A 15,192-nucleotide genomic window follows, 5' to 3' on the forward strand; every position below is an offset into this window, starting at 1 on the left:
GGTTGCTAAGAGAACACTAAGAAAGCGTGTCAAGACTGCTGAGCAAGTCACAGAAGGCGCCCAGAAACGTGAGATAAACCTTGAAGAGTAATTCAGAAAAGAAGTAGATGATTTCAGCCAGAAGCACAGCACAGCTACAAGAGTACACAGCACACTTGTGGGATCGACAGGTACCTGAGAGCAAGGTTCATGTTGAAGATGGGAAAGTATGAGCCTGAAGAAATGACTAACAGATGCCTTGTTAGTGCCTATAGTCCCAGTGCCTTGGGAGACCAAGTCATGACAGTTGCTTGAGGCCAGGAGTTCAAGACTAGCCTGGGTAATATAGAGAGATCCCTTTCTCAGAGAGAAGAGGGGGGAGGGAGGAGGAGAGAGAGATACAGAATATTCACCTGTACACCAAATGATTCTAAAGGCCTGGATGATGAATATATTGGGATATAAAGCTTACCTTGCACTGTGTCATTTGTCATTTGCAAACTCAATATGAGTTTGCATCATTGAGTAAACGGCCTTACACTGTTAATTTCTAATACTCTGAGGATATCAATTCCTACACAACTGCATACACAATTAAAATTCAGTATCATTGGTTCCCAACTTTTTTTCCCACTAACTATAATTTTAACTTAATTTCTCAAAGGGGGACTTTGAGGGAGTTATACCGAGATCAAATAGGGAAGAGCATATATGAATTTAAGAAACGTGTAAATGAAAGACTCCAAACGATTTTAATCTTTCTCCTTAGAAGTGGGGTTTACCTTCATTCTACCATGACCACATATTATATATTTTTGTATGCATAGAATATTCTTGATTCATTCATAAAAAATTGTTCTTCAATCATAAATTCTGAGTTCCTATATCTAATAACTATCCTTGTTACACTAATGTGTATCTTACATAAAGAGATAACAAGATTTATATTACAATTGGTAAAACCAAGTTCCAAGATTCAACCACACTCTGCACAGGAATTTAAAAGTTACAAGAAGAGAGGGTGAAAGAGAAAAGGGACTGATGAAGTGAGGGATAAAACAAGAAAGTGGGACGATGGTGTCAACTGCTCTCAGTAGAATTCTTGTTAAACCTTGGGAATATAACACAATTCACTTCAGGCAAGACCAGCATCAGGGAAAGGGCAGGGCAGATTCCTTCAACAACTGCCTGGTTGGAAGATAAAATATAAACACGAGTGACTTAAATATCCAAATATTTACACAACCACAGCTGGAGAAAGATATACACGTAAGTGCTAACTATTTCAAGGAAATATATCAAAGTCACATGAGATTTATGATGAGGAAACCAAACTCCTAGTTGGAGATACACCGTTTCCCCCTCTGAGACATCACTTTTAGAAAAACACAAGCGAGTAACCATTTCAGAAACCCCTCTTGTTAATATTCTGTTGAGAGGAGTAAATATACCTACAGACGGGAGTCCTGTCCAGAAAGTATCCAGCTTTCCATTTTTCCTATTACATAGCTGGATACTTTCCAGACAGCCCTTGCATATATAATCGTGTTCTTTTTTCACATACAGAGGGTACCAAACAATTTATAAACAGTTTAAGGAAGGAAAAGAGTTGTACTAAAATCGTAATACTCAACATGACCCAATGATAACAAATGAGGAACTCAAGTCACAAGTTATCAGCTCTTGTAATTAGGAAAGTCAAATGTGACTGGAGTGTTACAATTTTATTAAAAATGTTTCCTTTCTTTAAAATGTGTTCTTCCCCCTGCCCCCAGTACAAAGCAAAATTGTAACACTATAGGTGCCTTTGACTTCTGCACTTACCAGCCATACAAGATACAAACAAGATAACAAACCTATGGTATATATTGAGTATTACAATTTTAATACCATTTTTTTCCTTTATTAAACTGTGTATACATATTTTTGGCACCCTCTACATATAATATTATTTTTTCTAGCATGGCACTAATGTTCGTCTTAGGTTTTGTTTATGTTTTCAAGTCTGTTTCTTAAATCCAACTGAGAGAAAAACAGTGCTTATTGCATTAATAGTCATGTTTTGATCCAAAATTTGTTTTCAAATTCTCCAGTGTGCAAAATTAGAAAACCCAAAATGACTAAAATATTTCTCTGCATCAAATATCATTAAAGCATCTTGCAGCACTAAAATGCTTATAAAATTGCTGAAAGCCCCAGAGGAAGAAATTTAGTGAGGAGTTGACAGATATACAAGGAATATTAATAGACACTTTGGTGACATCTGTCCAAGGTGAAAATGGGGATGCACATAATTGCCTTAACAACATACTTAAGCTTTTTTTAAAAAAATACCTATATTTGTAAAAGACCCTTGCTTCTTAACATTTTTATTTAAGCTCCATTTACATTTTAAGGAGCAAAACTGCCACCAATTATTAACATAAATCCTATCACAGGCACCAATCCTGTAATTTTCCTGTCAGAATTTCATCTGACGAGGAGATATTTGTTAAAAATAAGAAGGCAGCCCCAGCTAATTACTCACTGTGTAGAGAGTAGATATAAATATCCTGCTTTGAGTTATATGCATTTCTGAAATACACTTACGACTGAGATAAGAAGTATAACATGTCCACATTCTATAGAAAAACTAAGTGCTTCCACCTGTAATTATAGATAGCAAAGGAATAAAAGGAAGACAGAACGCGCTAAAATAACGACATCCTGCCAGTTTCAGCGATTTGGTTTTATCCTGAGATCATAATCCTCTACCTAAAGAGGATTACTTAAGGAGGGAAAAAAAAAAACTTTTCTAGCCAAAGTTTGAAATAATAACGATTAACTGAGTGCTATCATTGGAATTTATCATCTAAAATGATGACCAAAATATATGGATGAAAATGAATTCCAGGCGTGAATCCGTGGGGTTTTATAATATTCCCATAGAATTTAATATCATATGGCTGTCTTCTCAGAGATAGGAAAGAGACGGACAGTAGCGTAAGTTACAGTTTAGAAATAATTCTGCCTCCTTCATCCCAGTTTTAATATTATATGGAGACAGTCTTTTCTGTCATGGGACCCAAATGTTATAGGTGCACATTAACAGCAGGAATCGCCCCAGCTGAGTTAATTACAGCAGGATTCACTCTGAGCTGTAAGTAAAGGAATTAGAGAGCTGAAGCTGGCTCCTGAGTTTATTCTGCCTTATTTTCCCTTTATTAAAATAGAAGGATTTTACTTTCTGTAGAATGCCAAGCAAAAATATCTATCTATCTCCAAGCCCAAGTGCTCTCACTCTCCTGTCCATCAATCTATACATCAACTAAGGAAATATGAAATAAAATCCCTATTTTAACCGCCTGAAGTCTGCAAAGGGAAGCAGAAATATTGACAAAAATAATATTGGAAAATAAGAGCCATAAGGAGAAGACAATGGTTGGAGAAATCGGAATCAGAGGAAGGACAGGTGCGGGGGCACAGGAGCCATAAACTATGTAGCATCTGTGGGAGAAGCAACGAAAACTAGACAGGATTCACATGGTTTAAATCTAGGCTCTGTACTTCTTAGTTGTTTGAACTTGGACGAATAGCTTAACATCTCCAAAATGTTAGTCTGTCCATCTGTAAAATGAGGGTGAAATAATGCCCAGACTTTAAAGATAGCATATTTCTAATGAGTAAACTAATATCACATTGATTCATGGGTTGGAAAGATGCATCTAGTATTTTGGTAGTTGGCCTAGCATAATTGCTGGGTTTTATGGTATTTCTCCCAACTCTCTTCTGGAATTACATTAGATGCTTATTAATTCATACAAAAATTAATGCCTTTATCCCCTAGATTTGTGAGAAGCATGGCAAACTAAGCTAAGTCCCAAGCTTTAGTGGAAAATACAACTCAAAACAATTTTCCACTTCCATGGATCTTGACAGGTTCTAGCATGATTTTAGAGAAGAAGAAACAGAAAGAAAAGAAAACACAATTAGAGCACTTAGCACAGCCAGCCAGCTGACGGCTTTCCTGAGAAGCATCAGAGGTTGAGCGACTAAAGCCTTGTATAATAAAGTACCTCTGTTTTTCTGTGAAAAATATTTCAAACAGATCCATTGACTAAATGCATGACTTTCAAAATTTAAAAACAACACGTTTTAACATATTACTAAAAGAATACTCACTATCTTTTGTTTCCTGTTTATTACAAATATAAAAATGTTGTGGGTAATCAAGGATAGATTAAGTTTGTAAATGTGCATCCTCGTGCCTAGTTTAATGGACCAAAATACTTAGGATTGGAAATAAAACACAATAAATACAACATAATATAATATAATAAATATTATCTTAGTTCAGCTATTAGGACTAATTGGACCTTCACATTTTTTCACTGACAAAACATTGTGGACAATATTTGAATTGCAGAAGACAGTATTTGGGTGGTCCTTTGATTCCTTTTATTGCTACAGAAGTAATAGTTAATCATAATCTGGGATTTTCTACATATTACAACAAATTATATGGTATTGCAATCAATGTGAATCTGCAGCTCATTTCTTTCTTTATTATATGGAAATAACAGATGGTTATAAATTGGAGCCAACTATAACCTCCATATACATAACATGAGCAAACTCCCTGATTGAAGTGGAAACTTAAAAATGTATAAAAGCATGAATAACATTACTTACTAAAAGTCCTTTGTTCTCAATTAAAACATCTTAGGAGAAAGTCTTTATTCTGAAGTTACTCTAACTTTTATGTTTAAAAACTAGCTTGTAAGTCATAAAGTATGTAAAACAAGCATGAACATTATACAATCCCTTAACCATAGGGAAGGTTTTAAAAATCATAATGTCAAATAATAGTTCTCAATTCTTTCTATAAAAAGGTGTATTAAATTTTCATAGAATATGTAAATTATAGATCTATTTTGCTAAGAGCCAATAACTGAAAATCAAGTAAAGGACTAAATAAAGCTTTCAATTCTACCTTTTAATTAGGCAGTCATACATGTTAACACATGCATTTAAAAACCCTGATTCTAGGTGAGTTACTAATGTCTGCTAGATAAGAGTGTGGGAATGCAATTTTAAGGATAATGGTCTGAAAACAATTACACTTTTAGAAAACAAAATACTTAACCTTTTAAAGGATTACTGAGAAATCCCGATAAGAATGCAAGCAACTCACTCATCTTAAAAACTCAGCCAGTGTTTGATAAAACTATTTTAAAAATGCAAGGTGCAAATAAAATTTTTTTAAAAACTTAGTATTTTTTGATATGAACAGGAATAATTTCCGAAGAACATTTTTTGTTGGTTAATTATGATCTTTCCCTCCTTGTACCATCCCCACTTTCTCTCACTATTTACTACACTTGGATTTGCAGATATTATGGGGCATTCTGGCAAAATGCTAAGAGGCAGACTCTCATCATTGGGTATACAAGGAGATAAGAGAATTTAAAGGTATTTTAAAAGTTGACTTAAAATCTAATTTATAAGTAACACTAAATACTTACAGAGTATCCTACAGTATATACTCTATCTAGTAAATATTTAAATAGGTAATTTGTAATCTTTGTTTTCTAAAAGGGTAAATGAATAGTTCGTCATTCCAAAACAAATGTGTAGTTGATCTATTAGGGAAAATTCCACAATAAACAAAATATCAATATACAGTAGAACCTCAGTCTTCAGAGCCTCCCTACACTGACCGCCTCTTTAAGTTGACCTAATGTGCACAGACTGGACATGCACCACATATACCCAATGTATAATGGCCCTAGTTCCTTCTGTTGACCACCTCTGTGTGTTGACCAGTTATTTACAGTCCCTTGGGTAGTCAACTTACAGAGGCTCTACAATACATAACTTCTAATGAAAAAGATAAACACTCCCCCCAATTCTCCTAATTCCAAAAGCATCTTAATTATAGGTTATATGATGTCTATATATAGTTACCATTTTTATTCTAATGCAAATTTAAAAGAGAAACATAATACTTTTAGTCATTATTTTGAGAGTGGTTTAATTTAATAAATAGACCATGACTGAAATGCTTCTACAACCCCACTGCCTAGAACAGCACCCAGCACTCAGGAGGCACTCAGTAAAGATGAGTTGAATGAATGATCAATGAAAACGGAAGAAGAAAATGACAGGCGACCCCATGTAAGTAGTTTAGAACATGGTATAGACAAACATCCATTCTTGGAGACAGTCAGTGCATCCCTGTGCTGAAAAGTAAATAAGAGAAATAAACCATTACCACTGTTTCTAGGAAACAGAAGTCCACAAGCACTGAAGGTGCAACCTCCCCTCGAAACCAGGCTTTTGTTATTGAATTTTGGGAGCTCTTTTTAAAAATATTTCTTTATTTTATATATATATATTTTTTTTTTGTTTGTTTGTTTGTTTGTTTTTGTTTTGTTTTTTTTTTTGCAGTTTTTGGCCAGGGCTGGGTTTGAACCCACCACCTCCGGCATATGGGGCCAGCACCCTACTCCTTTGAGCCACGGGCACCACCCTTGAAATTATTTCTGAGGACACTGAAGCCTGTACACAGTATCATGTGTGGTGGAAATAAAAGGATTGACAGGTTTAAGTCGTATAATTCTACCTGATAAGAGAGATTGAGATTTAGAGGAAGACAGGGTCATAGGGAGAAAAAGAACTGAAAATAACGTGTAGAAAGAATTGTTTTTATTATTATCATTATTTCAAAACATTATTGGTATACAAATATTTTGTTTATATGGATTACTTTTATTATGCTTTTTTCTTTTTGTTAAGCAGGCCTAGGCCAGTGAGTGGGGCCAGGGCTCTAACCACAGACCTGTAAGCTTACAGCCAACATTTATTATACCTGTGTCAGGGATATAACTGTGCCCGTCACCCAAATAGTGTTTAATGTACACATGCGATTTTCACCCATCACCTCCTACCCCTCGCCCCTGCTTGGTTTCCACTGAGTTTTACTTGCCTCTGTGCACATGTATGCTCACTGCTTGGTTCCAATTTAATATCTAGTACATGTGGTGTTTGTTTTTCATTCTTTAGATACTTCACTTAGGATAATGGTCTCCAGTTCCATTTAATGTGTAGGCATTCATTCATCCTTTTTATGGCTGAGTATTAGTCCATAATACACATATACTCCATTTTGTTAATCCACTCATGAATTGATGGGCACTTGGGTTGACTCCACATTACTGTCATTGTTAATTGTGCTGCAGTAAACATTCGTGTGCAGGTGTCTTTTTCATACCCAGCAGTGGAAGAGCTGGATTGAACAGGAGGTTTACTTCTAGTTCTTTCAGGTATCTCCATGCTGTTTTCCATAGAGTTGGGCAGCTTTGCACTCCCACCAACACAGGATGTGATCATTCCTTCCTCTCTGTATCCACACCAGGATCTACTGTTTTTAGATTTTTTAATAAAAGCTATTCCAACTGCGGTAAGGTGATATCACATTGTGGTTTTTATCTGCCTTTCCCTGATGATTAATGATGTTGACCATTTTTTCCTATGTTTATGAAACATATGTCTATCTTCTTTTCAAAACTTTTCTTCATGTCTTTTCCTGCTTTTTAATATGGTTGTTCTTTTTCTTTTTTTCTTGCTGATTTGCTTGAGTTCTTTGTAAATTCTGGTTGTTAGCCCTTTATCAGGTATCAGGTTGTGAATGTTTCCTCCCATTCTGCAGGTTGTCTATTTGCTTTGCGGATAATTTCCTTAGTTGTGAGAAGTGTATTAATATAATCAAGTCCCATTTATTTATTTTTGTTATTGCTGTGACTGCCACCGGGGTCTTCTTCATGAATTCTTAGCCTCATTCAGTAAGAGATGTTTCCAACATTTTCTTCTAGCATTCTTATGGCTTTATGTCTTACATTTACTACTTTTATTCATCTTGAAAATAATTATTTTAATTAAATCATAGCCGTGTACATTAATACTATCATGGGATACATGTTTTTATATGCAATTTGAAATACTTTCATCAAACTGGTTAACATTGTCTTCATGTCATTTTCTTAGTTATTGTGTTAAGACATTTATATTCTACATTTAGAGAGATTCACATGTACCCTTATAGGATGAACCATAGGCGTGATCCCAGCAATCACCCTCCCTCATCAACCCTCCACCCTCCCTCCCCTGCCTCTCCCCTTTCCCCATTTTCTTGGGCTAAAATTGGGTTACAGCTTTCCTATGAATGCTATAAATTAGTTTCATAGTAGGACTGAGTACATTGGATACTTTTTCTTCCATTCTTGGGATACTTTGCGAAGAATCTTAATGTGATTTTCTAGACGCTATATTCCATAAGGTTCTGGTGCTGTTTTCATGATAAATGTTTCATGTTGGAAGTTACAAAAGCCAAAAAATATTTGTGAAAAAATGGAGAAAATAAAATTCAACCTTTGCTAACTCTTTAGCATTCGTTTATCTCCTCAACAAACACGTACTAAATGTCCTTACTGCACCCAGTCCAGGCTAGATGCTATCCATATACGACTGTAAAAAAAAACCTCAAGAAAACAAAAATAGTAGAACCTCTCTTTTTCTAGGTACTAATGATGAAAGGTTAATAGAAGCAATGTACATGTACTTATACACCCTGTGGCCAATGATAAACTTTTGTGTGGGCACACATACACCACCAGGAAGCAACGCTGAAATAGCTGTGTCTGCCAAACTGTATGCAACATCGTTAGAACGAGTGGAAGCAACCCTCTCTGAAAAAAATAAGCTTTCCAGGAAGGTGAAAAGCCTGAGTGAGATTAAATGAATGGAGGCCACAGACCCTGAGGCACATAGCTGCTCAGTCATGCCCTGTGTGATCACTCAGAGTTAAAAGACTGGATATGGATTTAAACCGATTAACAGGTATCAATTGCCTCTTCTCTTTAGGAAGCAAATAGACCTAATTATCTTACTTATCTTCCATGAAGAAATGTCACAAGCTAATTCCCAGGCTATACTGGCCATGGAAAATTACTTTTTCTAAAGCCCACTTCACAGTTGACTATTCTTTACTAATTCTGAGTCCCTCTAATAAGAACAAATTAAACTCTAATTATATTATCTAAATATAGTTTTTTCCTACTCAGTCTTTAATAACTGACAGGATATCGCAATATAATGGGATTTTTTTTTCCCCTTTAGCTTTCTGCTAGCACAGAAACTACAATTGAAATAGAAGATACAGCACAAGGTTATTGGGTTTTTTACATAGTTAGCTTATTACTAGTTTTAGAATAATATTTATATAATGAAGTTTCATAAAAAATGAAAAGTAATTTTCTTTTGAAACAATTCTTTTGCTCAACACATATGCATAAAAGTAAATGTAGATATTTTCAGAGAAAAATAGTATCAGTAAATATGCAACCTATTGAAATATGAGGCAAAGGAATGAGAAGTTGGAATAATAACTCATTCAGGAAGGTATCTTTTCTAAAACTTTAAATATTAAATATAAATAAAAGCAAGGTTTCTTGGTGGGTGATCCTCTTTCTATGTATATGAAATACTTTGAGTATCTATATTTTATTGATTTTATTTTTCTGCTTTAGAAAAAGCTGTGATAAGATTAAAAATATAGATAAGTGGTCCCTGACCTATTCAGTAATACTTTCTGGGTATGAAGACCACAACTGGTACTTCACAGGTACACAGGTAATTTTTATTTTTTATTTTTATTTTTATTTTTTTTTTTGCAGTTTTTGGCTGGGGCTGGGTTTGAACTCGCCACCTCCAGCATGTGGGGCCAGCGCCCTACTCCTTTGAGCCCCAGGCACCACCCTGCAGGTGATTTTTAAATTACACTAAAGTTTGAGACTCACTAAACCAAAGGTATGTATTTCTCATATCATTAAACATTCTGAAATTGTAACCTTTTTTATGTATCAGCTACTGCTATTATAATACTACATAGAAAAAAATGTACCTAGGCATGAATATTAAATATTTTGAAATTGTAACCTTTTGTATATATCAGCTACTGCTATTATAATACTACATAGAAAAAAATACACAGGCATGTTTCTAAGTACTTTAAATACATTATCTCATTTAATTCTCATGAAAAGTAACTGTAGTGTTATTATTACACCTAGCTTATAGATGAAAACATTAAGACTCAGTAAAGTTAAGTAATTGGCCTGAGATCACACAGTATATAATAGATCTATCTAAGTCATGGTCCTTGATAATTTGGCTTGACATCCTTTGTCCATAACTAATCTAAACCATTTCCCTACTTAAGGATTTGCAGAAAAATTAACACATTATTTAACATGATTGTGTTTTTAAAAGATAGAAAAAATATATAGTTAACTTATGCTTGCAATAATATGCTCTTCAAAGAGAACAGGAAGTAACATTTTATTCATATATTTTCATGAAAACATTTCATTCATATATTTTCATGAAAAAAATTACTGCATGAATAGATGGGAAGAAAATTTCAAATTTTCTTTCAAATTTGTAGCTGGGATAGAAAGTGTGACTTAACATTATAACTTGGACTGGTATTCCAGCTCTACTCAACTGAAAAACTAACTGAAACTGTAAAGAAGCAATTCAAAATGAAGAGTTATGCTTCTTATTGTAAATAAAAGCAAACAAAAAAATAATACAAATAAAAACAGGTAATAAAAAGTACCTCCTGCAGAGGTAAGCGTGTACAGAATAAATAATATAATATGTATCTATAATACCATATATATCTAGAGAAAACAAAAGCTATTATTTAATATTTTTCCTTCCTTTGCTATCCTATTTTTATATATGAAATACTTTATAATTAATATTTTGTTTATTATAAACATTTGCCCTTTCACAAGTTAATACAAACATATGTTTTAACTTATAAATAATATTAGTATTTCACTCATGTGTTACAAGTAGCTGAAATTCTTTGTGAGTTTATTTTCAAATTTTTTAAATAATAATTTTTAAAAGTTTTTTTTGTTTTGTTTTGTTTTGTTTTTTGAGACAAAGTCTCACTCTGTTGCCCTGGGTAGAGTGCCTTAGTATACTCATAGTTTACGGCAACCTCTAACTCTTGGGTTCAAGTTATCCTCTGGCCTCAACGTCCTGAATAGCTGAAACTACAGGCATTTACCACCACACCAGGCTAGGTTCTCTATTTTCAGTAGAGACAGGGTCTTGCTTTTGCTCAGGCTGGTCTCAAACCCCTGAGCTCAAGCAATCCATTTGCCTTGGCCTCCCAGAGTGTTAGGATTTACGGGCATGAGCCATGAGCCAGAATAATCAAAATTTACAATCTAGCATATTGTGTATATACCTTTATTCATGTATTAAATTATTTCCTTAAAACAATAACCTCACATATGGTATCTGGGAACCAAGGTGTTTGAAAATTAGGAAGATGATCTTCAAAAATAAATTGCTTAAAAAGTTTCTTTAAAATAATTATAGTAATTCTAAAAACATTTGGCATCTTGTTAAATATGCTGAATTCTAACATTTTCATCACTTGCCTACAGTGCTCTGGCATTCTGATTGTAATATTATCCTCCTAAAATGCTAGTTTAAATTTTTCTGTAATCCTTAATATATAGAAACTGAAATTAGGTAAGAATATAACATCAAATATCTGATTCTGTTCAAAGTCACATTCCTAGTAATATTTATTTTTTTAATTAGAGGAAAGCGTGAACGCAGTCCTCCACTTCTACAAATTATGCAGTCCAGTTTCCCACATTTGGGGAAATCGCAGGGGTCAGCACATCCGGACTGCAATGGATAAGCCTCGCCCTGGGAAAACCACCTTCGTGATCATGGTGTCTCCCCTGCCAGGTAAGTATAATATTGCCTTTTAAAATATGTTTATTTATGCCTTTAATTCAGTTTGGTTCATTTTGACCAAAACTCACTTTTTAAAAAAATTTTTTTAGACACAAGGTCTTGCTCTGTCACCCAGGCTGGAGTGTAGTATTATGATTATAGTTCACTGTAACCTCAACATCATGATCTTACAGCTGCAGCCTCCTGAGGAACTGGAGCTACTAGCATGCACCACCATGCCCAGCTGAATGTTTTTTATTTTTTGTTGGGATGAAGTCTCTCTATTTTGCCTAGGCTGGCTGCAAACTCCTGGCTTCAAGCAAACCACTGCTTTTCCCTCCCAGAGCGCTGGGATTACCAACACGAGCCACTGTGTTTGGCCTAAACCCACTTTTAAAATATTGACACCTTGTCAACAGTGTTTTCATTTTCAATTACATTCTTTAAGGGATTTTGAGCTAAAACTCACATTTAAATATTTGCTAATTCTGAAAACAACTTTAAATTTTAGTCTCAGAAACATCTTCAAGTTAATTTTATTTATCCATTTGCCAAACATTTCAATGGTTTAAATATAATCTGGAAACATAAGTAATTCTACATTTTGATGTGTTAGGTAATCAACATATTGCATCATTTTAGGACCAAGTCCTGAGTGATGCCTTCTAGTAAGTTCCCTCAGTTTGAAAGAAGAATATTTCTTTTTTGACACAACTTTCAAATTAAACTATATGGAAAAAAATCTATGTATTTCTAGTTTATTGATGGTACTAGAAGGATGAAATTAAACAATTCTTTTAAAATATAGGGATCTCCTCCTAGAATAACCAATTCATCCCCATTTAACCTGGACTGCCTCAGTTTTAGCAATGAAAGTCCCCTCAATCAGGTAAGCCAGAACAGTTGGTCATTCTATCTCTTTAATATGTTGGATGGAACAGACCAAAAAAACAATATCTTATCAAAAAATCCATCATGGTAACTGGTACCAAAATTACTAACAAACAGGAATTTTAAAATTATGCTCAAAATGTCCTAAGGTTGAAACTTTTTTCTATACAAAAAAATCCATTACACCCTCAACTACAGTGAATAAACATTGAAAGAAAAGGAAAAGTATCAGCAGTAGTTCATGGTTGACTTATTAACCAAATAAGAAAAAAGTATACTAAAGACAGAATGTATGAAAGAGCAGAATTATTACACTGCTATCATATTTGATGTGTTGTAATTTTATTGTAAGAATAGAATACTTTACCCACTGTGAAAACATGAACAGATATCCAATGCCAAGAGAAAAACTATAGTAAATTCTCTACTGGCCTCTCTTCTTTATGTGGTTTAATTTTAAAACCACAAGAATGAATAATGATTGTTAAATGGCAGAAATCCAAAAAGAAAATAGTCCAAAACAATGTATGGGAATAAAATTATTTTAATGCAACCAGTACTTATTGACTACTCTGAATCCAACCCTACAGATTACAGATGGAAGGCAAAAATTTACAGCACTTAAAGGGCTTGTAATAAGTATGGTAGCACAAAGAAAGAAAAAATAGAACCAAAGAAGTTCAATAGAGAGCTACATTTTAGACTGGCCGAAAGTCCTGTAAGTACATCAACTATGTGATCAACTAAAGATATATAACACCTAATAACCCCGTAAGAATACTATGAAAAGCAACATATCTATGCCAATACCATATTTGATGTTTAATAAAGCATAACGTTTCAGCAAAGGTAAAGTCCTAGAAAGTCTTGTTAACTTAATTATTTTCAACTGACTTTGACCTGATTTTCAGCTGGAGGTGGCTCTGGGATTGAAAAGGTAAAACCAAGGATTAAGGATCGTCAGTCTAAAGTATATATGTCCTTGGGAGTACAGTGGTGAGTTAAAAAAAAAAAAAAAAAAAAAAAACTAAACACAAAGAACTATTTATATATTAAAGAGCAATTTTCAAAAAAATCAACTAGATATTTCTCTAGCAAAAATTATCTAATCAATCTATGGTTTATCTTACAAGGGTACAAGTTTCTATCTTTCTAAAAGTAGAATATAAATGTCTTAACACAATAACTAAGAAAATGGCATGAAGGCTATGTTAACCAGTTTGATGAAAATATTTCAAATTGTATATGAAAATACAACACTGTACCCCATGACTGCATTAATGTACACAGCTATGATTTAATTAAAAAAAAAAAAAAAGAGAATTCTTAGAAAAAAAAAATTTTAGGTGAGGTGATACACCTGTGTCCAAGCTACTCTAGAGAATGAGCCTGGAAGATTGCCTGACACCTGGAGTTCAAGGCTTGTAATACACAATGGTTGTGCCTGTGAACAGCTATTTCACTGAGATATGGGCGTCAAGGCAAGACTCTGTTTTTAAAAACATAAAGTTAAAAAAACTATAAAAAATGTTTACTAAGAAGTAGAGTGCTTTTAAGAAATATCTGCATGTATCAGCCAATGCAAACACATATAATGTTAATATATTACATACTAATATATTTATAGAGACATTATATATATATATTTAAAATAATTATTTCAGATTTACATGACTAAATGACTTTACGAAAATAAAAAAGTCAAAGAATAAATAACGATACTGAAAACACTTACGGAATTAAGTATTTTTACTGCTTTTCCCTTCATAAACTTTTTACTCGGCAAACTACCAGCAGACCAGTTTTTCTAGTGTCTTATTTTTTTATTTTTTTGGCTTCGCCCTAATTATTACAATATATTATATGTGCATATGCATAGCCAATGTCAATATTATGCCAGTTTCCAGAGTTCCCATTTCCCTTTATGTTTTTTGAGCTATAATGCACAAAATACTACTTCAACTGCAATGTATAGCAAGTTCTCTCTTTCTCTGAGTTATTGCCACTACACATTTATAAGCAATACGTATGTGAAATTTGAGTTTAGAAATGTTCACCTCTCCTTGCAAGACTGTCCCACAAAAAAGAGTGCAAAAGCCCTGCAGAATGACAATAGTTGTAGATTTTGCATACAAAAAATAATTTGAAAAGGGACAGGATGGGATGAATTAAAATTCTTATGAAAAATAAGATGCATTTCTTATGGAACATAAGCAGTGTAGATCATGAAGATGACACTGTCTGCTTGTGTAAGTCACCATCAATACTTGATTTGACTCAGTTCTACATAGTTGTACTAATGAATTTAACAAATGGTGCTTTCTCAAAAAGTCTCAAAAGCACACAAGATTTCTACAACCATCTCATTTATCTTGAATGCCAGGTTAGAATGACAGCTAAAATGTATTTACGTTCCCATTTCATTAGCTGTCTCAAATATCACAATCCTCAGAACATTCTGAAGTACACACTAGTATTACCCCAAATTTGTAGATGAGGAAACTGAAGTGTAGCCAG

At 33.8% G+C, this 15,192-nt stretch overlaps 1 protein-coding gene and 1 non-coding gene across 4 annotated transcripts in view; both read right to left on the reverse strand.

Annotated features, from left to right (window-relative positions):
• ROBO1 (roundabout guidance receptor 1) overlaps window positions 1-15,192 on the reverse strand; it is a 952,396-nt gene that overhangs the window by 333,551 nt on the left and 603,653 nt on the right. The gene's annotated exons all lie outside the window — the stretch shown is intronic.
• LOC111723242 lies at window positions 11,641-11,804 on the reverse strand. Its single transcript, XR_002771825.1, has one exon. It is a non-coding gene; the product is annotated as a U1 spliceosomal RNA (small nuclear RNA).

The sequence above is a fragment of the Otolemur garnettii genome, unplaced genomic scaffold, assembly GCF_000181295.1.
Source record: "Otolemur garnettii isolate 467f Iridium unplaced genomic scaffold, OtoGar3 scaffold00009, whole genome shotgun sequence".
NCBI lineage: Eukaryota > Metazoa > Chordata > Mammalia > Primates > Galagidae > Otolemur > Otolemur garnettii.